Consider the following 16,489-nt stretch of genomic DNA (forward strand, 5'->3'; position numbering starts at 1 on the left):
ACAACAATAGTTTTCAAGCAAGTTCGGGCAAGGCCCCTTTTGAAATTCTGTATGGCAGGAAGTGCCGTACCCCTCTCAACTGGTCTGAAACCGGTGAACGTCAGCTTTTGGGTAATGACTTAATCACAGAAGCAGAAGAAATGTGCAAAGTCATTCGTGATAACCTCAAAGCAGCCCAATCCTGCCAGAAGAGCTACTATGATAGTAAGCACCATGATTTGGCTTTTGAGATCAGAAATCATGTTTACCACCGTGTCTCTCCTATGAAAGGTACTCGTCGCTTCGGTATCAAAGGGAAGCTTGCCCCTAGATACGTGGGACCTTTCAAGATTGTCAACAAGAGAGGTGACCTTGCCTATCAACTCGAGCTTCCTTCAAACTTTGCAAATGTTCATGACGTGTTCCATGTCTCTCAGCTTCGAAAGTGCTTCAAGACTCCTGACCGCACCGTCAACTTCGAGAACATTGAGCTCCAAGAAGATCTCTCCTATCGTGAGCACCCAGTTTCTATTCTTGAAGAGACTAAACGCAAGACTCACAACAAGTCAATCAAATTTCTCAAAGTCAAGTGGTCACACCATTCCGACCGTGAAGCTACCTGGGAACGCGAGGATCACCTCCGTTCTAAGTACCCGGAGTTCTTTCAGTCCTAGATCTCGGGACGAGATCTTTTCGTAGTGGTGGAGTGTTGTAACACCCCGGATGTAACTTTCCCAATTTGTACTCCAACTCTTGCCATTTCCGGCGTTAAGTTATATTTATTTCTCGGGTTCGGGTCTTTGTCTCCGTGTGTTGTTGTCTTTGTCATGCATCTCATATCATGTCATCGTGTGCATTGCATTTGCATACGTGTTCATCTCATGCATTCGAGCATTTTCCCCATTGTCCGTTTTGCATTCCGGCGCTTCGTTCTCCTCCGGTGGTCAATTCTAGCGTTCTTTCGTGTGTGGGGATTAAACGTTTCCGGATTGGACCGAGACTTGTCATGCGGCCTTGGTTTACTACCGGTAGACCGCCTGTCAAGTTTCGTATCATTTGGACTTCGTTTGATACTCCAACGGTTAACCGAGGGACCGAAAAGGCCTCGTGTGTGTTGCAGCCCAACACCCCTCCAATTTGGCCCAAAACCCACCAAACTCTGCTCCATGTTCTAGAGCGTTCGGTCACGATCGCGTGGCCGAAAACCGCAGCTCATTTGGACTCTCCTAGCTCCACTTATGCCTATAAATACACCCCCTTCGTTTTCGGATATCTCTCTCCCCGAAACCCTACCCCCAAAAAAACGCATCCCGCCACCGACGGACACGTCTACCCCCGGCCGGACGCGTCCACTGCCGCGCCTAGCCAGCCGCATCCTGCAACGTGGCCCGCGCCACTCGCCTCCGCCGCCGGCCCGCGGAAGCCCGCGCCTGGCCCCCGCGGCCCAGGGCGCCGCCGCCTCGCCCGATCCGCAGCGCCGCTGCCCCGCTTCTTCTCCTCCGGCGCCGGCCGCCCCGCCCACTGGAGTTCCACGCCAGAGTCCGCACCGGCCGCCCTTCGCCCGCCTCGCCGGAACGCCGCCCCGAGCCGGCCGGCTCCGCCGCATCCCGAGCCGGCCGCTGCCGCCGCCCCCGCCGCCTGATCCGGCCGGGAGTGGCCGGATCTACCTCTCCGACGAACTCCGGCGAACTTCTTCAACTCCGGCGAGCTTCCCCGACCATCCTCGGTTCCCATGCGATCTGGATCTGAGATCCGAAAATATCTCCTCGGTTGACTTTTCTCTCCCGAACCCTGATTTTTGTGCAAACTTTGACCTGCCATAACTTTGAATCCGTAGCTCCGATTTGGGCTTATAGTATATCAAAATGTTCGCCTCGACGAGTACATCATTTCGTTCCATTGCATCATTTTCATTTGAGTTCATCTTGTTGCCCAAAATGCTGTTAGAAGGAGGCTTCGTGAGTTATTTGTCAGATCTGCTAGTTCATCTTAGACTTTTGTCATTTTTGCCATGATTATTGTGTGCATGCTATGCCTGTGAGTCCTCATATGTTTTGTTAAGGATTTTGTCTTCTTTCCAGAGGTGCAACCCATGCATTTTTAGGATGTGTGTGGTGACTTTTGCAAGCTTGCAAAGAGAGGCACTCGGGAAATCTGTTTTCAGAGACAGTTGTTTTCACAAAGTCTGGGATTATTTAGTTCATGATGCCATATGTTCAGCTTGTTTCCTAGTGATCCGTGCCTCTTTTGAGGATGATCAGTAAAGGAATTTTGTTAATCATGTTATGCTCTATCCATCCATGTCTTTACTTGCAATTTTGGAGCACCCTAGCTTGATTCAATCGAGCTCTACTTTTGCTTCGTTGTGAATCTGGGCAGATCGTCAACTCGTTTGCGATTTTGCCGGCGTTGTTATAGTTGATCCGTGCATGATATGCCAGTGTTCTTGCCATGTATAGCTATAATTTTGTGCCTTCTTAATGGATGTGTGCTTGCCTTGCCATGACTTGCACCGTAGTGAGTGCGTCGAGCTCGTTTACATGCCTTCGTGAGTTATATTTCAGCATGTCTCAGTTTTCACTAAGTCTGAAAACTGATTATGTTTTTGCTATGTTCGTGTGGTTGTTAGTATATTCTGTGATCCCTTTTGGCTCAAGGTCACTTAGGGACTTCTATTAATATTGTTGAGTATCTCCATGCCATGTTCTTACTTGTCTTAATCAGGTCATGTATCATGTTGTTTTGCTGCTCCGAAGAGGGCTTCGTGATCTGAAATTTCAGACAAGTGTTAATTTCACTAAGTCTGGAATCTGTTTTGCATTTGCGTTTTTGCCATGCTTGTTTGAACCTCGTAATGGGTGAATTGGCCGTGGCTCAGTGCTAGTCTTTTGTTAAGCATCTTGTGTGCATCCCTGCCATGTATTTTGTTGTCATGTTTGGTGGCTGTAGCATGTTCATCTCGTTGTATTTAGATGCCTACTCGCTGTAAATTGCAGACCGGAGACAATTTTGAATCGCTTGCCATTTCCAAACCATAACTCCGATTCCGGCGTTCTTTATATCGTTTTCAAGAGATTTCATCTCATCTTTCCAGTGGAACCCTTGGAATTCCAAGATGAGGCCAGGTTCATGCATTTCCTGTCATTTCCTGTCATATCTTGCATCCCACATAGCATATCATCTTTGCATCGTGTTGATTGAGTTTGCACGTGGTTGATTGTATCCTTGTTGCTTGTTTTTCTTGTTTGGGTAGAGCCGGGAGACGAGTTCGCTATCGAGGAGCCCGTTGAGTGTGCTTTTGAGGATCCAGTCAACTCTGACAACTGTGCAGGCAAGATGATCATACCCTCGAAATCACTACTATCTTTGCTATGCTAGTTTGCTCGCTCTTGCTATGCCAATGCTACGATGCCTACCTTTTGCTTGTCAGCCTCCCAATCGCCATGTTGAAACTCTAACCCACCTTGTCCTAGCAAACCGTTGATTGGCTATGTTACCGCTTTTCTCAGCCCCTCTTATAGCGTTGCTAGTTGCAGGTGAAGTTTGGAGGCCGTTCCTTGTTGGAACATCATTTATTTACTTGTTGGGATATCATTATATTGCCATGTTATCTTAATGCATCTATATACTTTTTAAAGGGTGGAAGGCTCGGCCTCTCGCCTAGTGTTTTGTTCCACTCTTGTCGCCCTAGTTTCCGTCATATTGGCGTTATGTTCCCGGATTTTGCGTTCCTTACGCGGTTGGGTTATAATGGGAACCCCTTGATATGTCGCCTTGATTAAAGCTTTTCCAGCAATGCCCAACCTTGGCTTTTACCATTTGCCACCTAGCCTTTTCTTTCCCTTGGGTTCTGCAGACTCAAGGGTCATCTTATTTTACCCCCCCGGGCCAGTGCTCCTCTGAGTGTTGGTCCACCTGTCAGCTGCCGGTGGCCACCATGGGCAACTCTGGGCTGGCCTACCCGTACCTAAGACAATCTGAGTGTGCCTTGAGAAAGAGATATGTGCAGCTCCTATCGGGATTTGTTGGCACATTCGGGCGGTGTTGCTAGTCTTGTTTTAACCTGTCGAAGTGTCTTGAGTTACCGAGATACCGAGTCTGATCGGAACGTCTTGGGAGGAGTTCTATTCCTTCGTTGACCGTGAGAGCTTGTCATGGGCTAAGTTGAGACTCCCCTGCACGGATTGAACTTTCGAAAGCCGTGCCCGCGGTTATGGGCAGATGGGAATTTGTTAATATCCGGTTGTAGATAACTTAAACCTTAATTAATTAAAATGAATCAACTGAGTGTGTTACCGTGATGGCCCCTTCTCGGCGGAGTCCGGGAAGTGGACACGGTGTTGGAGTAATGCTTGCGCAGGTTGTTCTTCTTGATTCTCGCTCGCGCTTTGCCTCCTCTTCTCGCTCTCTTTTGCAAATAAGATAGCCACCATATATGCTAGTCGCTTGCTGCAGCTCCACATATATTTGCCTTTTCCTTCCTATAAGCTTAAATAGTCTTGATCGCGAGGGTGCGAGATTGCTGAGTCCCTGTGGCTCACAGATTACTATTACACCAGATGCAGATCCAGGTGATTCCGCTCCAGGTGACGAGTATGAGCTCAAGTGGGAGTTCGACGAGGACTCTCAGCGTTACTACGTTTCCTTTCCCGATGATCAGTAGTGGTGCCCAGTTGGGGGTGATTGGGATCGTTGTCGCATGTTGGGTTTTCTTCTATTTTGGCGCCGTAGTCGGGCCATGAGTGTTTTGGATGATGTAATGTTATTTATGTACTTGATTGATGTGGCGAGTGTAAGCCAACTATGTTCTCCCCTTTATTATTCATATTACATGGGATGTTGTGAAGATTGCCTAACTTGCGACATATGCCTTCAATGCGATTATGTCTCTAAGTCGTGCCTCGACACGTGGGAGCTATAGTCGCATCGAGGGTGTTACAGGGCCTCAGCACAACACACCCTTGAAAATAAACTAATAAGCAACTAGTCCGCTTGACACTGCAGTAGAACCAGCATGAGCGACGGCACTGCCACCTACTTGGAGTCCGAGTCCACGTCCTCGACTTCGTCCTCGTCCCTCTTCCTCTTCCTCTTCCTCTTCGCCGACGCTTCTTTGCTTGAACCGGACACTGGGCTATGCCTCTTCATCCAACCCTTGTAGATATTTAAACAAAGGTAGGCATCCATTGCTGCGTACAGGATGTGATCTTCATCTAATGTCTTCGACTCCCATGCATGATGAAACTCGTGATGAGGTTTCTTCAGTTTAGCGTACGAAGGATCAATCATGGCTGCTGCCAGGGTCAGCATTGAAGGTTGAGAGGAGGACACCAGGCTTCCCTTCTGGAGATCGAAGGGCTGGCCTACAACGAGACCTATCTGACGCAGGACATCACTATCGTTCTTAAAGCCTACAGTAACGAATTTCACTCTTTTGTCCTTGAGGAAGTTCTTAAAATCTGGGCACTCAACGTCGGCATGGCATATGTGGTAGACCAAGCAAACGTTATGTACGCAAACCAGGATCACGGCGGGCTTCTTCCTCTCTTCGTCCTTTAGATCCTTATCTCGTCCTAGGACTGTGGTGTACTCAACATCTAGCCCAGCGACCCACTTATCCGTTGAACTGTTGAACATGTGTAGGAAGCGAGCAAGCCATGCTTTCACCGCCTCGGATCCACGTGTGTAGGTGACGATGAACTGATCGCCGGTGATGGCTCTAACCTGGTACTCAGCGGCAACCATGGAGATTTGGGAGGCCATGGATTTTGGAGGAGGGTTAGGAGAAGTTGAACTGTTGTACCCCGCAAAAAAAACTGGGAGCGAACTAATGTGAAAGGACGGGATGACTGGGAGCGAACTGTTGTAAGGTAGAAGACGGGGACGAGTAGGGCGTGCGAACGGCATGGGGTTGCTGGCTTGCCCGGTGGATAAACGGCTGCAAGCCCCCAAAGAGTTCTCGAGAACTATGCAGGACCCACTAGATGTCATGTCTACTAGACCCATATCATAGGCCTGACGGTATAGCTTCTGCCTGTTCGCACGCTATGCCGGCGCGTGGATGTAACTTCACTTAATTCTGTCAAACGTCGCGCCTCCCATGACCTTCGCCTCCCTCGCGCGGTCGCGCCCTTTGAGACTTCGACCGGCTATAAATGAGCAATTTTTTGCCTTTTTTAGACAAGTAATTTTTTGCCTACTCCGCATGCATGATACTCCCTCTGGTCCTTTTTACTCCCGTCAACCGTTTGCAAAGTGTTTGACCAAATTTATACTTTTTTTTGAACACCACCTTATATTAATTAACCAGCCTCACCAGTACACTCATTCGATACAATATTCACCACACAGGGCGGTATGTTATTTACAAGAATACCATCTAATCTATTGTCAAAGCTATACTTAGGGATTAAGTGTGCCACCTTATTGGCTGAACGGCTAATCTTTGACAATTGAAGATTGTTGATCAACATTGAGATGCTCAACGCTTTCATCTTCAGGTCACGCATAGCAGACCTGTCAACTCTTTGACAGGCATCAATGAAATCCCACGACCAAATTTATACTAAAAATATCAATATCTACAATACTCCCAAAACACTTAGGTGCGGTGCATTAACTTCGACCTCGTTTCTTGTTTCTTGACATATCAACCAATAGGAGATGTGGGTGTGCATGCTTTTAATGACTTGATACTACCAAACACGACATGCAGTGGTTAGTTCATTGCATGCAATGCTATTAATTAGCAAAAAAAACATTAAGATCTCTCGTTTTCCCCTCCTCCTTGGTCATAGTGCACAATCTAAGATGACTTGCTCACCTAGACGGAGGGAGTACTGATTATAAACATTAAGATCTCTCGTTTTCCCCTCCACCTTGGTCACAATGCACAATCTAAGATGACTTGCTCACCTAGACGGAGGGAGTACTGATTATAATGAGCACTCAACTAGTACTAGTATAAGAACTACGTTTTATAATGAGTGTAAAAATATTGATTTGACATTGTGAATGTTGACACATTGTGGAATAGTTTTTGAAGTCTGCAAAAGTACTCAACTAGTGTTGTCGTTCTCCACAAAAAATTGTGTTTACCAATGCATGCATGAACTCTAGTTACTCTAACCCCCCCTCTCTTCTTTAATTCTTTGCCACATCAGCATGTTTGCTATTCCCGTGTGCATGATACCAGCTAAGATACCACCATTATGGCCAGCCTTAATCATCGCATGCAATAATTTAGTGCACCTTGAAATTTGAACATGTGTGGGGCGTGTTTGTTTTTAATGACTTGAGACTATACCTAGCTTGGCATGCAAGATGACTTATTATGCACCGCCCCATACCTGCAGGAAGCCCGTTCGTCTCCAAATTTTTTCCTCTCCATGTGTGAAACAATATGCCTGCCAAACTCTCCTTCTCCCTCCGGCGGTCCCACCACTCCACCCCGTGTGAAAAAAATCTGCATGCATGACTCTCCTCCCCCCACGCTCGTCCAATCCGTTGTAACCAGCAATATTTCCACCCCTTCGCTCCCCCGTAATTTACTCCAACAAATATGCCCATGTAGCTGTTACTTAACTGCAGGTGCATTCGGTCACAGACATATGGGCCCAACAGGGGTCTGGCCCACATGTCAGTGACACAACTGGACCGGCAGTTAAGTCAGTGCAGCTCAGTCCATATCTTACGTAGGTGTGCCATTGCTCGCTATAAATATTGCGCCTCCCACGACATCGCTATCTCCTCCCCCTCACGTTCACGTTCATTGCTATATTCTCCCCCTCCCTCTCACGTCGACCACCATGGCATCGCCCCTCCCAAGCCCTAGGAGCCCCTCGCTGCACCGCGCGGACGGGCATGCAGCGCCGTTCCGTTCCTCGCCGCCACTAGTCGAGGAGGACGCGTCGGTGTTCCGCTCCTCGCCGCTACGTGACGTGTCGCCGTTCCGTTCCTCGCCGCCACTAGTCGAGGAGGACGCGTCGGTGCTCCGCTCCTCGCCGCGACGCGTCGAGGTGGACGCGTCGGTGTTCCCAATCTCGCCAGCACGCGCACCGGAGGACGCGTCGGCTCCCCGCTATGAGGAGAACACCGCGCCGCCCGCCGAGCCCCCCAGCCTTGAGGAGCTTTGGAAAGAAATGGATGTCGCCTTGTGGGAGGCTTTGCCTCCAGCAGAGTGTGCCAAAATAGAGGCGGAGAAGAATGCCGAGGAAGAGAAGCGCACCGCGGAACAAGCTGCCTGGGAGGCCTATGTCGCGTTCGAGAGAGTCAGGAAATTGGCTCTTTGGCAGAAGGCTCGTGCGAGGGCCGTGAGGGTGGCGGAGGACACCCATGCCGACACCCTGAGTGCAATCGGGCCCAAGCGCCTCATCTACGATTGGCGGTACATGGACCGGGTGCACGCTTCCAGTGTGAAAGTGCGTTATATCGACTAGAGGGGGGTGAATAGGCGATTTTTATGAAAGTCTTCAAAACGTGAGAGTTATGAAGACAAACAGTGAAGATTATGCCTATTACTATGCAGCGGAAGTTAGATTACACTAGGCCAGCCATGGTCATGTATTCAATAGAGTGAAAGCACAATGACAAACAGCTCCAGTGTAATAAGGATCAGGTAGGAAGAAGTTATGAAGCCAAAAAGTTCATACATTCACGTTGTGAAGACAAAAGATAAAGCAAGCAAGCAATGGCTTCACAATGTGTAACAGTAAGAAAAAGAAGTGAAGATGAAACCAGTGACTCGTTGAAGACAATGATATGTTGGACCAGTTCCAGTTGCTGTGACAACTTTACGTCTGGTTGGAGCGGCTAGGTATTTAAAGCTTAGGATACACAGTCCCGGACACCCAGTCCTAAACACACAGTTCAGGATACCAAGTCCTCACCGTATTCTCCTTGAGCTAAGGTCACTTAGTCCTCGCCCAATCACTCTGGTAAGTCTTCAAGGTAGACTCCCAAACCTTCACAAACTTCGTTCACTGGCAATCCACAATGTCTCTTGGATGCTCTGAACGTGACGCCTAACCGTCTGGAGGATTCACAGTCCTCAAGTGTAATAAGTCTTCAGATCACACAGACAAGAAGACTTAGGTGATGCCCAATTTGCTCTGGCTCTGGGTGGTTAGGGCTTTTCTCCTCACTAGAAATTCTCTCAAAGGCTTCGAGGTGGGTTGCTCTCAAACGACAAAAGCCGTGCACTGCAATCTGAGCAGCCAACCGTTTATGGTTGTGGGGGTGGGCTATTTATACCCACTTGGCAACCCGACCTGATTTGTCCGAAATGACCCTGGGTCACTAAGGAACTAACACATGTCTCAACGGTCAGATTTCAAACTCTCATGGCAACTTTGCTTGGGCTAGAAGCAAAGCTGACTTGTCCGGCTCTGGACAAGATCCGCTCTCATTGTCTTCGCTCGAAGACATAGGTTTTTAATTTAGGCATCACTTCAGTCATTCTGACTGGTTCTCCTGGACCCCACTTAACAGTACGGTGGTTCCTATGACTCAACACAAAAGAAGAAGAACTACGAAGGATCTAGGTCTTCGAGCTCCATAGGCTTCATAACGTGTCTTCTTCTGTCATAGTCTTCAATGTGAATATCTTCATAAACCACCTTTGTCTTCAATGTCTTCATACATTTTTAGGGGTCATCTCTGGTAGTAAAACCGAATCAATGAGGGACTTCTACCTGTGTTTTCCTGCAATTCTCACAAACACATTAGTCCCTCAACTAGGTTTGTCGTCAATACTCCAAAACCAACTAGGGGTGGCACTAGATGCACCTACAATCTCCCCCTTTTTGGTGATTGATGACAAACTAGTTGAAGTTTTCAACGGGGAATATAATGTGTGAAGTTTGTAAAGGATAGGGAATTGTCTTCATAAGTTGCAAAGGCTCCCCCTGAAGATGTGCATATAAGTTAATTTGCTTTTGGGATGCAAATGCACATGGCAGGTTGTACTTGGGGAGATCCTCTTCAGCTTATGATGACAATCCACTATGCGTGTGAAAGTATATGAAGATAATGACATGCATAATGGAAAATGGACGTCTGCAGAATGAGATAAGTGCGGAATTTATCGTCGCACATGCGGAATTTATCTTCGCAAACAGAGTGGCAAACAAGTAGCGGACGACCATCGAGTTTTAGTGTTTACAACTCAAAGAACCAAATGAAGCAAAGACAAGAGTTGTAAACATGAAGCAAATTATGACAAAACTTAATGCACCCGCCCATATTGACCCGCTTGAAGACTATAAACATCATACGCTTCTCCCCCTTTTGTCAGTAATGACCAAAAAGGTTTGAAGACATAGAGTTTGCTATGCGTTTCCAGGCGCAGCAGGGTCGGTGGAGTTGTTTGGCGGTGCAGAGCTGGGATGTGCTGAAGCAGGTGGTGGTGATGTAGCATCGTCGTCTTCATCAATGATCCTTGCAGTAACTGTGGCAGCAGATGAAGAGAACTCAGAGTCTTCTAGTGATGGTGTGTTGCGCATCACAGCCCTTCTAGGAGGTGTGGTGTCAAACTTGAAACGCTCTGTGAAGCCATCCTCTTCAAGTTCAGCTTCAGTACATATCATTGAGAGCCCTTTCCATGTACGACGGCAGGTTTCGTGTGTAACGAAGGCATTCTTGGTGGCAAGGTTTCAAAGACGATTGACATCCACCAAGAGGCTCTTCATCTGACGTTTTAGCCAGTCATGATGCCTATCTTGCTTTTGGTGAAGGGCCACAAGAAGCTCTCGGTCAGTGAGGACACGAGCACGCTTCTTGGGTCTTGAAGCATTTGTGCTGTCTGTGGCTTCAGTAGATGCTGGTGCACGTGTAGTGCCAACGGATATACCCTGGATATGGCTTCAACACCTTCAACATTATGCATGAAGCTCTGGTGTTCTGCATTTTGAAGACTTATCGGTTGCTTGGCAGGCTCTGGATATATAGCTTCAGCAGAGGTATCCACATCTGGCAAGAAGATCCGATGGTTTCGGGCAGAGGGCTGATACGAGATCGCAGAGTGCAGTTTGATTAGCCTCATCACCCAAGGAGCATAGAACTTCAAACCAAATAATTCTGAGCCTGACGCTGCAAGTTGGCGTATCAAGAGATCCTGTGCGTTGAAGCATTTGCCATGCAGGATATAGAATATGAGAGTCTTCATTGCACCCTCGATCTTGGCATGTGGTGAGTGTCCCTTAATGGGCCAGAGAGTCCACCGGATGATGTGATATATGGTCCTGGGCAGGTACTCTAGGTCTTCAACAAAGAACTCAGTTGGATAGGGTGCATCCTGAGGCAATGGCTTCATCATTGAGAGCATCTGACTCATATTTGGTTCAGGTCTCTGGAATATGCTCTCAATAGCTTCAGAATGTAATTGACAACCTTCCTCGAAGAATTCGCCAGGAGTGGGCAGGCCGGTGAGCTCAATGATATCAAACGCATTGGCTTCATGATGGACATTGCCGGTCATCCACTCCAGGATCCAAGTCTTCGGATCTCTGTTGTATCCTTTGATATGGAGAGTGGCATAGAACTGAAGCAGAAGCTCTTCATTCCAGTGCTCTTCATCAGTCACAAATGGAAACAGACCCACTTGCTTGAAGCAATCCAAAGCTTCCTCTAAGCAGGGCAGACCAGCAATGGCTTCAACCTCAAGGCGCTTGTGTGGAAAGATGTGGCCTTGGTTGTATAAGATGCATGAATAATAGCTGCGCTGAGAATAGCTCCAGAACATGTCTGATACAATCCTTTCCCTTGAATAGGGGTTCTTGGAGCTATTGAAAAATGTATTGTCTGCCTTGAAGCTGTTAATATCAAAGGAGCCAGGTGCTGATGCAGGACATGGAAACCTTGGAAGCCTTGGGACTGGCTTCTGGACATGAGGCCTGTGCTCAATATGATAATCAAACTGTGGACCTGCAGCAGACTCAGGGACTGAAGTGTCTGGCTCAGTAGCTTCGCTGTCCGCTGAAGCATTTGGTGGGGCGGGCTCCACATTGGCTTCAGTGTTTGTGGTGGCAGTCGCAACATTTTCTTCCTCCGCTTGTGTAGTTGGAGGGACAACCTCAGGCACGTTCTCCTGGAGAACTGCATCTTGATGGAGCGGGGGAGTGGGTTCTGGTGGAGCTTCTTCATTGTCTTCGGCTGATGCAGCCGGAATTTTTGCAGTATGGACTTGAGGCCGTGGACCTTTGCGAAGCCTACGGAACGTAGACGACGCTTGTGGGGTCGGAGTGGGCTGAACCTCAAAGTCTTCTTCCTCATGAGGGCGATCCGCCCATGACTCATCTTGTGCCATTGGCGTCAGAGGACGACCAATACTGATGAGTTCGCTTGTTTCAAGCTGAGGAAGGGCTGCATCATCTTGCACATTGTCCTGATGACCAATGTCTTCAACAGCTATTGGGTCGGTTGCTGGAATATCTTTAGCGTTAGGAGCCTCTGTGGGAGCAGGCTCATGAACTGTCAGTCGTCTTTCTGCATTGGGGTGAATGACAGAAAGGGGTTCAACCATCAAGGGCTCCGTGGGAGCAGCCCTAGATTTCTTGGTCTTGCGCTTCTTTTTGCTGGGGGCAATAGGAGAGGCTTCAGAGCTCTTCCTTTTTCTGGCTTCAGCTTCTGCAGTTCTTGTCTTCTTTAGCTATGAAGCTGTTGACCGGCTCTTTGGCTTCGAGCCAGTCGTTGTAGTGGGGAAGACAATTTGAACCGCTTCTAGCCGAGGTGCCTCTGGTTCATTCACAGCAGGCTCCTTCTTCTTCTTTGCGGCCATCTTGGGGTCGATGCCAGGACGCCCAAGTGCCTTGCACTTTTCAGCCTCGTTGTAGGCTTGAACACATTTTTCTACCAAAGACTTCATCCTTTCACGCGAGCCCTGAGCTTCAGCATGCTTCTTCAGAAAGTTTTCTTTGAGCTCATGCAGCATGATTTTGAAGCTCCTCACTTCCTGCACGCTGAGGCTGGCCATGTGCTTCTTGAACTGAGCCTTTTCGTGATCAATTTTCTGCTTTAGCTCAACAATGCGCTGAGCAATGGCCAGTTCTGAAGCAATTGCGCCTTGCAAAGCGACGCTGAGTCCAACAGGCAGCTGCAGATCATTGAAGCTTATGTCTGGTGAGTCAAACCATTCATCGATGAAGCTGTGGATGATGGCGACATCAAAGAGAGGCAGATTGTTGAAGATTTCAGCTTCTTCTTTGCTTTTGATAAGCTGCTCTATAGCGTCATCTCCCAGATCTTCATCGCTTGATAGATCAATGGCTTCGCTGCGCAGAATGGCAGCAGCAGTGAGCTCTTTGTCGGTTTGTTGCTGGGGCTCCTTTTCTTTCCGGGGCTTGGAGATGCGGGATACGTCTTCAGACTGCACACTGACTTCAGGAGGTGCAGTTTTCAATGGCTTCGCCCTTGAGATTTTTGAGGTAGGTGCCGGCTTTGAAGCTTTTGATTTCTTCGTCTGCTTTGGCTTCGGCACAGCAGGAGCTTCATCAGACTCAGAGTCAGCTGGAGGGTCATTTACGGCAGTCCCTTGGACTAAGATGTGAGTGATCAGGCCCTCAAGATTGGCAAACGGACCGATGATATTGGGTTCAGCGTCGCGTGTGCCATCTGCCCTTGGTGAGGAGGGACCAGGGTTGAAGTCAAACCCAAATTTCTTCTTGTTTAGCTTCGCTCACTGTTGGGCAAACTGAAAGTTGCGCTTGAAGATATTGTCATCACGACACCAGAGAAGTGACGACGGATGTGCATCATCAGGTTATGGTCCTCGGACCATGCATGGGTAGAAGCCTTGAGCAATGGCTTCATCTCTGGTCCTGGGTACAAGGTTCTTGTATAAGATATCCCCCCATGGGCTCTTGATAGCATTCTTTTCAGCATACTCCTGGGTGACGAAGCGGTATTTGAACCATTGTTCTGCCCAATAGCGTCGAATCCATTGGATTCGGGTCTTGCGCTGCCCATAGCTCTCTTCTGGATCTGTTTTGTACATTTCTGCCAAGTCTTCAGGCAGATCCTTGGAAGTTCCCTCACGTCTCCATCTGCCCCCCTTTCTTGCTGCTGCTTCTGAAACCATAAACTTTAACTTGAAAGGCTTCAAAACTTTCAAAGGCTTCAAAGGCTGTCTTTTTCTGGACCAACAGGAACTGGCTTCAGGAGAGTTTATGTGATGCTGTAGTAATTCTGCAAATGAATGCAGACTATGAGAACCGAAGGATTCTCCCACGGACATGTACCTGTGACAGCATTAAGGTGCGAGGGAAGGGGAAGAGGTCATATGCATTCTCAGAAGGTTTTGAAGATTAATCAGTTTAGAAGACATTGACCTCATCGTGCGAAGACATTCACTCATAGATAAGAAGTTGGTTCCAGATTTGTACGAACCCACAGATTAGTACAAGTGAGGAATCTAACTACTTTATGAAGCACAAGTGAATATACTAGGCATGTTATGAGATGCAGCAAGAGATCTAACTATTGTGAAGAGAAACTTCTTATGGTAGGAAGTGACAGAACCATGAGATCAAAAGAGGCTGTAAAAAGAAGTTTTATTTACCACACTGGGACTGCTAGACGGAAGGGAGTTAATGCCGAGCAGTTCAGTCCTCCGTGCCCTAACTTGGCGACGGAAAACAACTATGGCGACAGCGGAGAGGACGATGTCCACGGTCGGCGTGAGGACGGCGTTGGAGAGGTTGCGGCAGCGAAGCGCTTCGTCTCCGGCGTCGTCGAGTGCTAGCGGTGGCGCTAGGGTTCTTGCGAGGGTGGAAGAAGAAGATAATGACTGCGGTAAGTGTGAATTTATAGGCTCAGGGGCGGCACTGTGCTATTACACAGGTGCCCCTGGCGGTTCGCATTTGAGGAACGCGTGGCCAGTTAGCGAATGTTTGGGGTTTGTTCCACGTCCCACGCACGCCTAAATTGTCGGGCGGTCGTTCCTGCTTCTCTGGATTTCATGTGGAGGAATGAGCATTAAAAACGGACTTTATGGTTGTCTCTATATCTTCAGCTGACAAGGACGCGGTGAAGACATTCGACAGTTTCAACAGAATGCATATGACTTAGAGAGATAGAGTTTGAGATAGAAAGCATAGAGAAGTTTGGGGTCCGATCACATTCACTTAGTTCAAAAGATTCAACACGAAGCCATAGCTATAAGTGAATGCTGTAGAGGACAGAGCACTAGTATTGTATATATCTATATAATCAACGCAGTGAAGATAATCATGAAGACATGTTGAGTTCGAAGCCAAACTCAAATGTGAAGATATTGCAAGGTGACGCCATGAGTGAAACACTTCAAAATAGAATGTTTGGTGGTGGCGTTACCCACCGTATAGGAAGTATTAGACCCAGACACGGCACACAATTATCGTGGCGCTCCGAAGTCAAATTCCACATTAATGTATTCACACTTAGAATGTATGTCTTCATTGAATGAAGATATACTTTACTTTGTGTGATGCACATCTAAGTCATCAATATGCATGAGTGTTAGGATGTGTGCCTGATCACAGGACATTTGAGGATTCCAAGATATTTAGCTCACACCGTAACTTGCAAAATCTCTTCTCATCCAAGGGCTTGGTGAAGATATCCGCCAATTTCTCTTCAGTGTTGACGTGTATGATATCAATGTCTTCCTTCACAACATGATCTCTGAGAAAGTGATGACGAATTTCAATGTGCTTTGTCTTCGAGTGCTGAACTGGGTTGTTGGCAATCTTGATGGCGCTTTCGTTGTCGCAGTAAAGTGGCACTTGCTTCAGATGAATGCCATAGTCCTTGAGTGTTTGCTTCATCCACAGAAGCTGAGCGCAGCAAGATCCAGCAGCAATGTATTCAGATTCAGAAGTGGACAGAGATACACAGTTCTGCTTCTTTGAAGACCAACATACAAGTGATCGTCCCAGAAAATGACATGTGCCTGATGTAGACTTTCGATCAACTTTGTCACCAGCATAATCAGCATCCGAAAATCCAACCAAATCAAACTCTGAGCCCTTTGGATACCATAATCCTAGAGTTGGGGTGTGAGCCAAATATCGAAGAATTCACTTCACAGCTAAGTGATGCGACTCCTTTGGTGCCGCTTGAAATCGAGCACACATGCAAACACTAAGCATGATATCTGGCCTAGATGCACATAAATAAAGCAAAGAACCAATCATGGAGCGGTATACATTTTGATCAAACTCTTTACCATTGTCGTCAGGACCTAGATGATGTTTGGCTGGCATTGGTGTTGTGAAGCCTTTGCAGTCTTGCATACCGAACTTCTTCAGGCAATCTTTGAGATACTTTTCTTGAGATATGAAGATGCCATTGCGTTGTTGTCGTATTTGAAGACCAAGGAAGAACTTCAGTTCCCCCATCATGGACATCTAATATTGCTCTTGCATCATATATCCAAACTCTTCACTGTACTTCTGATTGGTACAGCCGAAGATAATGTCATCCACATATATTTGGCACACAAACAGGTCACCATCATATGTCTTCGTGAAAAGAG

The sequence above is a fragment of the Triticum urartu genome, chromosome 3 (genome assembly GCF_003073215.2).
Source record: "Triticum urartu cultivar G1812 chromosome 3, Tu2.1, whole genome shotgun sequence".
NCBI classification, from domain to species: Eukaryota; Viridiplantae; Streptophyta; class Magnoliopsida; order Poales; family Poaceae; genus Triticum; species Triticum urartu.